The sequence below is a fragment of the Pantherophis guttatus genome, chromosome 2, assembly GCF_059756535.1.
Source record: "Pantherophis guttatus breed Tessera chromosome 2, ASM5975653v1, whole genome shotgun sequence".
Classification (NCBI taxonomy): Eukaryota; Metazoa; Chordata; class Lepidosauria; order Squamata; family Colubridae; genus Pantherophis; species Pantherophis guttatus.
Window position 1 is genome coordinate 269,819,946 of NC_142064.1, and position 10,209 is coordinate 269,830,154.

A 10,209-nucleotide genomic window follows, 5' to 3' on the forward strand; every position below is an offset into this window, starting at 1 on the left:
ACTCATGGGCTCTCCCATGGTGAAATCCAATTTTTTTTACTACCAGTTCTGTGGGTGTGGCTTGGTGGGCGTGGCAGGGGAAGGATACTGCAAAATCCCCATTCTCTCTCCACTCCTGGGGGAAGGATATTGCAAAATCTCCATTCCCACCCCACTCTGGGGCCAGCCAGAGGTGGTATTTGCTGGTTCTCCGAACTACTCAAATTTTCCACTACCGGTTTTCCGAACTGCTCAAAATTTCCGCTACTGGTTCTCCAGAACCTGTCAGAACCTGCTGGATTTCACCCCTGGGCTCTCCCCACCCTGGCCCGACCCACTGCCAAGCTGGGGCTGCTGGGGAGTTCCTGCTGCCAAATCCATCTTTCCAGGTGGGATGGAGGAGCTCAACTGCCGTCCCCTCAATAATATATGTGTGGAAGGTCCTAGAGACCTTTTGGATGAATCAAAGACAAACACAGAAAATTATTTCAATCTCTATCATGCAAATTTCTTACCCAGGAGCTTAAAATGCTTACAGCCCTTCCTTGGAAAGTCTTCCAGAGCAGCAGAGATTTTCAAAATAATTCACACTATTTATTTGGGCATTACCTGTGACTGCACGGAAAAAGGCACAACGTAGAATAATAGTTGAAAGGGACTTTGGAGGTCTTCTAGTCCAACCCCCCGCTCAAGCACTAGACCCTATATACTATTTAACATAAATGGTTGTCCAGTCTATTTTTGAAAGCCTCCAGTAATGAAGCTCCCACAACATCTGAGGGCAAAGCTGTTCCATTGGTTGATTGTTCTCACTGTCAGAAAGTTCCTCCTCGTTTCTAGGTTGAATCTCGCCTTGGTCAGTTTCCATCCATTATTCCTTGTCTGGCCTTCATTATTCCTTGTCTGGCCCTCCCTTGATGTTGTTGTGTGGTGGTGCAGTGGTTAGAATGCAGTATTTCAGGTTAATTCTGCCAACTGTTAGCAGTTCGATTCTCACCAGGCTCAAGGTTGACTCAGCCTTCCATCCGTCAAGGTTGGTAAAATGAGGACCCAGATTGTTGGGGATAATATGCTGACTCTGTAAAACTGCTTAGAGAGGGCTGTAAAGCACTGTGAAGCGGTATATAAGTCTAAATGCTATGGCTATTGCTGTTGATTGCTCTCACTGTTAGGAAATTTCTCTTTAGTTCTAGGTTGCTTCTCTCCTTGGTTAGTTTCCATCCACTGTTTCTCGTCTTGGCTTAGTTTGACCCCATCATCTTTGTAGGAGCCCCTCATCTATAGGAACGCTGCTATCATGTCACCCCTCGTTCTTCTTTTCATTAGACTGGACACACCCAATTCCTGTAACCGTTCTTTGTACGTTTTAGCCTCCAGCCCTGTACAGGATCTGCACAGCCAGAGAAATAAAGGCCAAAGTCTTGTTTGCTCTGGGTGTGTCTCCCAGTCCTTCCCAGTCCCAAGGCAAAGGCCACGGAGTCCTTCCTGGTGCTCCCTACAATTCCAGCAGCTTCTCAGAGCCATTGGGGAAGGAGAGGCCCAGCTCCACTTCCAGTTTTGGGTAGATTTTAGAATCCAGAAGGATCAGAGTTCTTCCCTAACCGCAAGAGAGAAGGGGTGGTGGGGGTGGAATTTAACTCTGTTCATGACAGAGCAGTGAGAAGGCCTGAAATCTGGCCTAGAGGAGACCCCCGGTGACTGCAACCCAAGCTGGAAACATCCCAAGGCTGAAAAATCCTGACTACCCACGGAACAATAATACTTTCTGCATATTTTTAATTCTGCAAAACGGTCTCACGTTGAGGAGGGGATCGGAGACGGAAGGAGGAGACCCTGGGGAGGAAAATCTCTACCTGCCCCAGAAAATCTCGTTTTCAAGAGGCCACTGGACTTCCTGATTTTTCTCCGGAGACCTTTCGCTTCTCATCCAAGAAGCTTCTTCAGCTCTGACTTCCATTCCCCAGTCAGAGCTTCCAAGGAGCTTCTTGGATGAGAAGCCAAAGGTCTCCGGAGAAAAACCAGGAAGTCCAGTGGCCTCTTTAAAAAAAATAAAGCACCTTTGGGACAGCCATGATCTGGATGACGAAGAATCTCCATAGAGAAGTTTCTCTCCCAGAAAGAAACTCTTTTTTTTTAAAAAAAAAAATTGATTTATATGCCGCCCTTCTCCGGAGACTCAGGGCGGCTTACAATGCGTTAAGCAATAGCCTTCATACTTTTGTATATTTATACAATATAGGATTGTAGGATATTAGGATATCCTTGAGGATATTAGGGTTTAGGGTGCCCAGGGTGGGGGACAGGAGTGGGGGTGGAGGAGAAACTAATCAAGGAGAGAAGCAACCTAAAACTAAGGAGAAATTTCCTGGCAGTTAGAACAATTAATCAGTGGAACAACTTTCCTTCAGAAGCTGTGAATGCTCCAACACTGGAAGTTTTAAAGAAGATGTTGGATAACCATTTGTCTGAAGTGGTGTAGGGTTTCTCGCCTAGGCAAAGGGTTGGACTAGAACGGGGGTCTCCAACCTTGGCAACTTGAAGACTTGTGGACTTCAACTCCGAGAATCCCTCAGCCAGCAAAGTCCACAAGTCCACAAGTCTTCAAGCTGCCAAGGTTGGAGACCCCTGGACTGGAAGACCTCCAAGGTCCCTTCCGAATCTGTTATTCTATTCTAAGATCATGAGGGAGGGCTCTTTAGGGAGGTTATTCAAGGAGTGCTTCTCTGGGCATAGTTAAGGGTTTTACATCGGGTAAAACAAAACTGATATTGTATATGATAACAGCAGCAAGATTGTTGATAGGTAAATATTGGAAAAATGAAGCTTTGCCCACGATCGAGGAATGGACTTTGAAGATGGCCGGTTTTGCAGAGATGGCGAAGATTTCAGCATACTTAAAAGATTGTTCACAAGAGACTTATGAATGGGAATGGAAAAGGTGGATAGAATATGTTCAGAACAAATATCAAACTAGAAAGTATCAAATAGCTTTTATTTGAAAATAATGTTTTAGAAATATTTTAATGTAATGAGGTAAAAAGAAAAATTATACAGGGGAGGGAGGGGTTCAAGTTTACACATAAGTGTTATATTAAGGGGTTTTTTTGTGTGTTTTTTTTTACGAGTTATGAGTATATTATAGGGAAGTCTGGGGGGAGGGGAGGGTTAGGGAGGGTTAGGGAGGTTGGGAAGTTTGGGGGGGTGGAGGGGGGGGGAAAAGGGGTGAAAATGTAATTGTAAAACTTTTGCAATTAAAAAAAAAAAAAAGGAGTGCTTCTCTGGGGACTCTGACCCTGCTGCATTCACACCGCAACCTTTAACCCAAGAGCAGAGTCCCATCAACGCTTTGTTGTCCCCCCCTGAAAGTAGCCCGAGAGGGAGAGGGGTGGTGGTGGACCAGAAAGAGGACTGAATCAGGATTCTATTTCTGGGAATAATTATTTTTTTTGGGGTGGGGGAGAGAGATTCCCTGGATGGATTCCCACCAGAAGACAAAGGGGCCGGAATCCCCGATGACGCCCCCTAAGGACTCCCCTCGAAGCAGCCCTCCCGTAAGGTGATGACCGCCAGCACCAGAAGCGACAGGGGCGCAGGGCGCGGAGCCATCCTATCCGCAAACCTCTCCCTGCGCTCCGCTTCCTTGAATTTGCGGGCAAAAGCAAACAAACCGATAGCGCAGCAATCGGGAGGGAGCCTGCGATTGGCCCAAAGCTCAACGAATAGTAAAAAACAACAACAACATTCGTCCTCGTGTCGTCATGGTTGCTAGGCAGACGTTCCAGGTGCAACCTCGGAGAGAGGCAAGGGAAAAGAAAAGCGAAAGTTCTTCCCAGGTATTCTGCCTCTTGGGGAGGGGCAGAACTGCGGGGCTGGGAAAAGAAGGGGGAGGGTTATCTGAGTTTGGAGGGGGTGGGGACGACTGGGTCCCCCTCACACCCCGCACAGACCCTGGTAGCCGGGGATCAGGTGGAGGTCAGAAGTGATCTTAGGTTTGTATGAAAACCCTCAAAGTCACCCGTGCCCTCTTTCAAGGGAAAGAAGATCCCTCTTTTTATGGGAAAAGATCGGGGAATCCCAAAGACAGGTAGTCCTCAATTTACGACCACAATGGAGCCCCAAATTTAATGTTGCTAAGTGAGAAATTTGTTAAATGGGTTTTTCGCTCCTGGTTTATGACTTTGCTTGCCACGTTTGTTAAGTGAATCGCTGCAGCAGTTTATTTATTTATTATTTATATTTATTTATTATTAAAAATTTTATACCTCCCTTCTCCCGAGGGACTCAGGGCGGTGCACAGACACAATAAAACACGTATATCCATAACATTTAAAAACAATTTAAAACATATTAAATAATTTGGCCCTATATTTAAAAAAAAAACAAAACTAAAACACCCATTAAAATGTGTTATTTAAGCCAGCCCAGCCTGTTGAAACAGTAAAGACTTAAGGGCACGGCGAAAGGTACGTAGGTCAGGGATCATATGTATCTCCGGGGGCAGTTCATTCCAGAGGGCAGGTGCCCCCACAGAGAAGGCTCTGCCCCTGGGGGTCGCCAGTCGACATTGTTTGACCGACGGCACCCTGAGGAGTCCCTCTCTGTGGGAGCGTATTGGCCGGTGGGAGGCTATCGGTGGCAGAAGGCAATCTCGTAGTTAAATTAGTAGCACGGTGGTTAAGTGAATCTGGGGTGTTTTTGTTTTGTTTTTTAGATTAACAGAGTTGGAAGGGACCTTGTAGGTCATCTAGTCCAACCCCCCCTCCCTCCCCCCCCGCCCAAACAGGAAACCCTACATCATTTCTGACAGAGGGCAGCCCAGTCTCTTCTTGAAAGCTTCCAGTGATGAAGCTCCCACAACTTCTGAAGACAACTTCGGTTTCACTGGTTCAGGGGTGGGCAATTGTGACTCTTTTACAACCTGTGGACTTCAACTCCCAGAATTCCTGAGACAGCCAGCTTGGCTGTCTCAGGAATTCTGGGAGTTGAAGTCCACAGGTTGTAAAAGAGCTACAATTGCCCACCCCTGCACTGGTTGATTGCTCTCACTGTCAAGAAATTTCTCCTTATTTCCAGGTTGAATCTCTCTTTGTTCAGTTTCCATCCATTATTCCTTGTCCGGCCTTCAGGTGCTTTGGAAAATAGCTTGACCCCCCTCCTCTCTGTGGCAGCCCCTCAAATATTGGAAGACTGCTATCATGTCTCCCCTGGTCCTTCTCTTCACTAGGCTAGCCATGCCCAGTTCCTGCAACCGTTCATCCTATGTTTTAGCCTCCAGTCCCTTAATCATCCTGGTTGCTCTTCTCTGCACTTTTTCTAGAGTCTCAACATCTTTTTTATAGTCGGGTGACCAAAACAGGATGCAGTACTCTAGGTGTGGTCTTACTAAGACTTTATAGAGTGGTGTTAGTACCTCACTTGATCTTGATTGTATCCCTGTGAAGACTTTAGTTTTCTCTACATTGAATTTCAGTATTCAAGTCTGTCAAGATCCATCTGGATCTTGAGCCGATCATCTAGGGTGTTGGCTATTCCTGCCAGTTTTGTATCATCCGCAAATTTAGTAAGTTCCCCTTCTATTCCCTCGTCTAAGTTGTTTATGAAGATATATATATATATATATTTATTGAAAAGTTTTATAGGAAATACAAACATTTTCTCCCCTCCCCCTTCCCCCCTCACCCCATCCCTCCCCCCTTGCCCTCCCACCCATCCTTTCCCCCTCCCCCTTCCCCCCCACCCCCCTCCCTAGACTTCCCAGAACAAGCACAGGGTACAGCATTCACAAACATAGAACTAAAATGTGCTAACAAATTATTGACTTCAGATTCTCTCTAGGTCTTTAACTCCTTAAAGCTCAAAACCCTATAAACATAAACTAGAGATTGAAAATGTTTCATTCATAAGCTATAGAAATCTTCTTAGTCCAATACTTGTTTTGAATATAGTCGAGCCATCTTCTCCATTCCAATATTTATCTTTTGTTTGAATGGTCTTTAAGATATGATGAAATTTTTGCCATCTCTGCCAAATGTACGACTTTTAGTGTCCATTCCTCAATAGTAGGAGGATCTTCCTTCTTCCAATACTGTGCCACCAGTAACCTGGCAGCTGTTATTAAATTCAAAACCAACTTAGTCTCTATTACAGTACAATCCGTAACTATTCCCAACAAAAAAAAACTGTGGTGTAAATTTAATCTTTTCCTTTAAAATATTTTGAATAATCCACCATATTTTTATCCAAAAAGCCTTAATTTTTTTACATGTCCACCATATGTGAAAGTACGTAGCATCTTCACACTCGCATCGCCAACACTTAGGTTGTAAGTTTGGATACATACAGACTAGTTTTTTTGGATCTAAATGCCATCTATAAAACATTTTATAAAAGTTCTCTCTTAAGTTTTGGGCTTGTGTAAATCTTACATTTCTAATTTATGAAGCTATTGAAGAGTTCTGGGCCTAAGACAGAACCTTGTGGTACCCCACTGCTTACTTCCCTCCATGTAGACGTAGACCCATTAAGAACTACTCGTTGAGTACGGTTTGTCAGCCAGTTACGAATCCATCTGGTGCAGCGGTGAAATGCACTTACCTCCGCTACCGTTTCGGGAGTGTGAGTGTGCGCACCTCTTTTGCACATGTGCAGAGCCTTCTGCACATACACAGAGAGTCAAAAACAGGACGTAATGACGTCCCGGCAGGTGGGCGGAGCCTCCCACCACTAGCGCTACCGGTTCACGTGAGCCGGATAGATCCGGCCAGATTTCACTGCTGATCTGGTGATGACGCTATCTATCCCACTTTTGTCTAGTTTACCAAGAAGTAGGTTGTGGTCTACTTTATCGAATGCCTTGCTGAAGTCTACGAATATTATGCCCACAGTATTTCGCTGGTCTACTAATTTAGTCACTATGTTGAAAAATGAAATAAGATTGGTTGGATTGGGGACCCTTGTGTTGTGGCTCCGTTGCCTGAGCCTGGGCTATCGACAGATGCAGACTCTGAGAGTGAGGGAGAGGAGTTGGCAAGGCCTCCCTCTCCAGGACCCTCCTCTCTGGCAATGCCTCCAGAGGACACCGAAAGCTAAAAGATAGGCTCAGAGCCAAGCACATCCCCGCAGCCACAGGTGGACAGCGACGAAGAAGATAAGTGCTGGCTGGAGCCTGAGTCACTGGACCACACCCCACAGGGTATAAATGTGGGTGTGGTGGCCGGTTCAATGTTTGTGACAAACAAAAGCTAGAAATAATCCATGATCTCTGTGTTGCTGGACTTTGCCTGCTTTATCGGACTGCATTTGGATTAATCCTTGTATTGTTGAAACTCTGCCTGCTTTATTGGAATGCTTGCAGTCTAATCTTTGTTTTGTGTGAGTAAAGTCTGAATTGGCAGCTAGCCACTGGGTTGCTGCCAGCTTTATCTTCAAAGAGTTTTGTCGTGTGGCTTATTAACTCCGGGCCGTCCGTGGGGGTGCGTGTGTGGTACGGGGACAGAACATCTTGTCTTAAGGCTACTGAAGGAGGCGGCAGATGTGATCTTGGAACCACCGGCTTAAATTTTTCAGAGCTCCTGGAGTATGTGGGAACTGCCAAAGGACTGGAAAAGAACCAATGCAGTTCCAGTCTTCAAAAGGTGGGGGAAAAAGGTGGATCCAGGAAACTACAGACCTACGTCACCTTGCCATCAGTATCTGGAAAAATCCTGGAAAAGATCATTCGCAGATTCGTGAGCACCTAGAAACAAACACGGTGATTACTAGAAACCAGCAATGGGTTTCAATCTCATGACTAATACATCAAGCAAAGGGTCACCCCCCCCACACACACTGCATGGGGTTTTCATTTGATTAATTTTGGGCTCCCCCACTCAGAATGCTCCCTGCATCTTAATGAGATGCAACAGAAAACACACCAGAAACGTGACAGAAAAGGCCAGATAGTCCTCAACTTATGACCATTCATTTAATGATGGCTTCAAGTTATGACAGCCTCGGAAAAAACTTACATTCTGTCCTTGAAATGACCACCATTGCACTACCCCGTTGGTCACAGGATTGCAAATCGGGCTCTTGGAAATGCCAACCCTTGATATAGGTGAATAACCCTAGAGTTCTCCAACATTGAAATATAGCCAGTGAGCATCTGATTTCCAGAAAGTGATTTTAAAGATCTGGTGAATAGTTTGGAAGTGTGAAGCCGAATGGAAATGCCGGATTTCCTCCTTTCATCTCTTATTGCAGAAAAAGCAATGGTGACCAACCTGCCTTCCATTGAGGACCTGTATACTGCACGAGTCAAAAAGAGGGCTGTGAAAATATTTACAGACCCCACGCATCCTGGACATAAATTGTTTCAACTCCTACCCTCAAAACGACCCATCTCCTCCCATTTATGATTGTATGACTATAACCTTGTTGCTGGTATCCTTAAGATTTATATTGACTGTTTCCTAATGATTGCTTATTTGTTCCCTATGACTATCATTAAGTGTTGTACCTTATGATTCTTGACGAATGTATCTTTTCTTTTATGTACACCGAGAGCGTATGCACCAAGACAAATTCACAGTTGGCCAATAAAGAATTCTATTCTATTCTATTCTATTCTATTCTGTTCTGTTGTTCTGTTCTGTTCTGTTCTGTTCTATTCTATTCTATTCTATTCGTCTTGATTATGATTTTGCAACCTTCCCAACCAGCTGGATGAATGACAAGAACAATGATCGTAAAATCAAGTATGGTCTCACTTAAAGACCATATTGTTTAGCAACTGAAATTCCAGGACCCAATTGTGGTCGTAAGAAGTTGAGGATTATCTATAATGGCTAGGTGGGTAAATTGACGAGACGCTTCAAATTAGTGTGATTTTTTTACGGTCCGTTGAGAGTGGTGGGAGAGGCGTGTTTCAGGCTAGAAATCCATGCACTGAGACTACCTGAGAGTAGTTAAAACAGTTTTCACTTCCAAATAAAATCCTTGTGCATTAGACACCAGTGATCTTCTGGGGAATGAAAACAAATTTAATATCTTCGCAGGCTGCAAGCCTTTGTTTTTTATGCCCATCTCGCAGTGCTGAGCCGCAGTACCCATCATCCACATCTGGCACAACCAATAGCACTACGATAGGTGTAAAAGATATTTCCAGTTGTGGACGATGGGTCCCAGATGGAAATGCTAGTAGTCCTCGACTTACGACCATAATTGACTTCAAGATTTATGTCGCTGAGTGAAACATTTGTTAAGTGAGTTTTGCCCCATTTTACGATTTTTCTTGCCAACGGCTGTAACTTGCTTTTTTCAGTGCCGTTGTAACTTCGGTCACTAAATGAACTGTTGTAAGTTGAGGACTACCTATAGATGCTATAATGTCTGGCCTGGCCTAAATCTTCTCCCCTTTTTTAAATGTAAATTTTAATTTGTTTTTAAATTATGGGGTATTTTAAATTCAGCCAAATTATTTAATTCGTTTTTATTCTATTTTAAATTTTTGTATTTATGTGTTTTATCCTCTGGCTGTTCACCGCCCTGAGTCCTTCGGGAGTAGGGCGGTATAGAAATTTAAATAAATAAATAAATAAAATAAAATGTCTGACATTGAACACAATGATTGTTTCTATAGAACAGAGTTTTTCAAACTTAGGGACTTTAAAGATGTGTGGACTTCAACTCCCAGAATTCTATGCTATGCTGGCTAGGGAATTCTGGGAGTCGAAGTCCACATATCTTAAAGTCCCCAAGTTTGCAAAATTCTTAATCAGATGAACTTGAAGATCTCTTTCAACACTTACATTCCATGAATGTTTGTAAATTAGATTTGTGGAACTCTCAACATCTCCTTTTCTTCTGATATCTTCTAAGAGTTTCACGCAATGCGATCCAGAAAAGCACCAAATCCAGTTCTCTGCATCTCTATTCTTTACCATAAAACCCACCAGCTTGTGAGATAAATTCCTGTCAGCTTGTGAGATAAATTCCCCTAACCTCCTCCTAAAAAACATTATGTTAGGCATACGCAGCACCCTTTAGAGTGGTGCGGTGGCCTAGAGGTGAAGCTGTCGCCTCACAATCAGGAGGCTGTGAGTTCGATCCTAGGTAGAGGCAGATATTTCTCTCTCCGGGCACAATGAGAATATAGCTGCTGAATAGAACTCCGCATTGGTGACAGGAAGGGCATCTGGCCAGTATACGCTCAGCTCCATTCGGTCAGCCAGACTCCATCCCGCAAGGGAT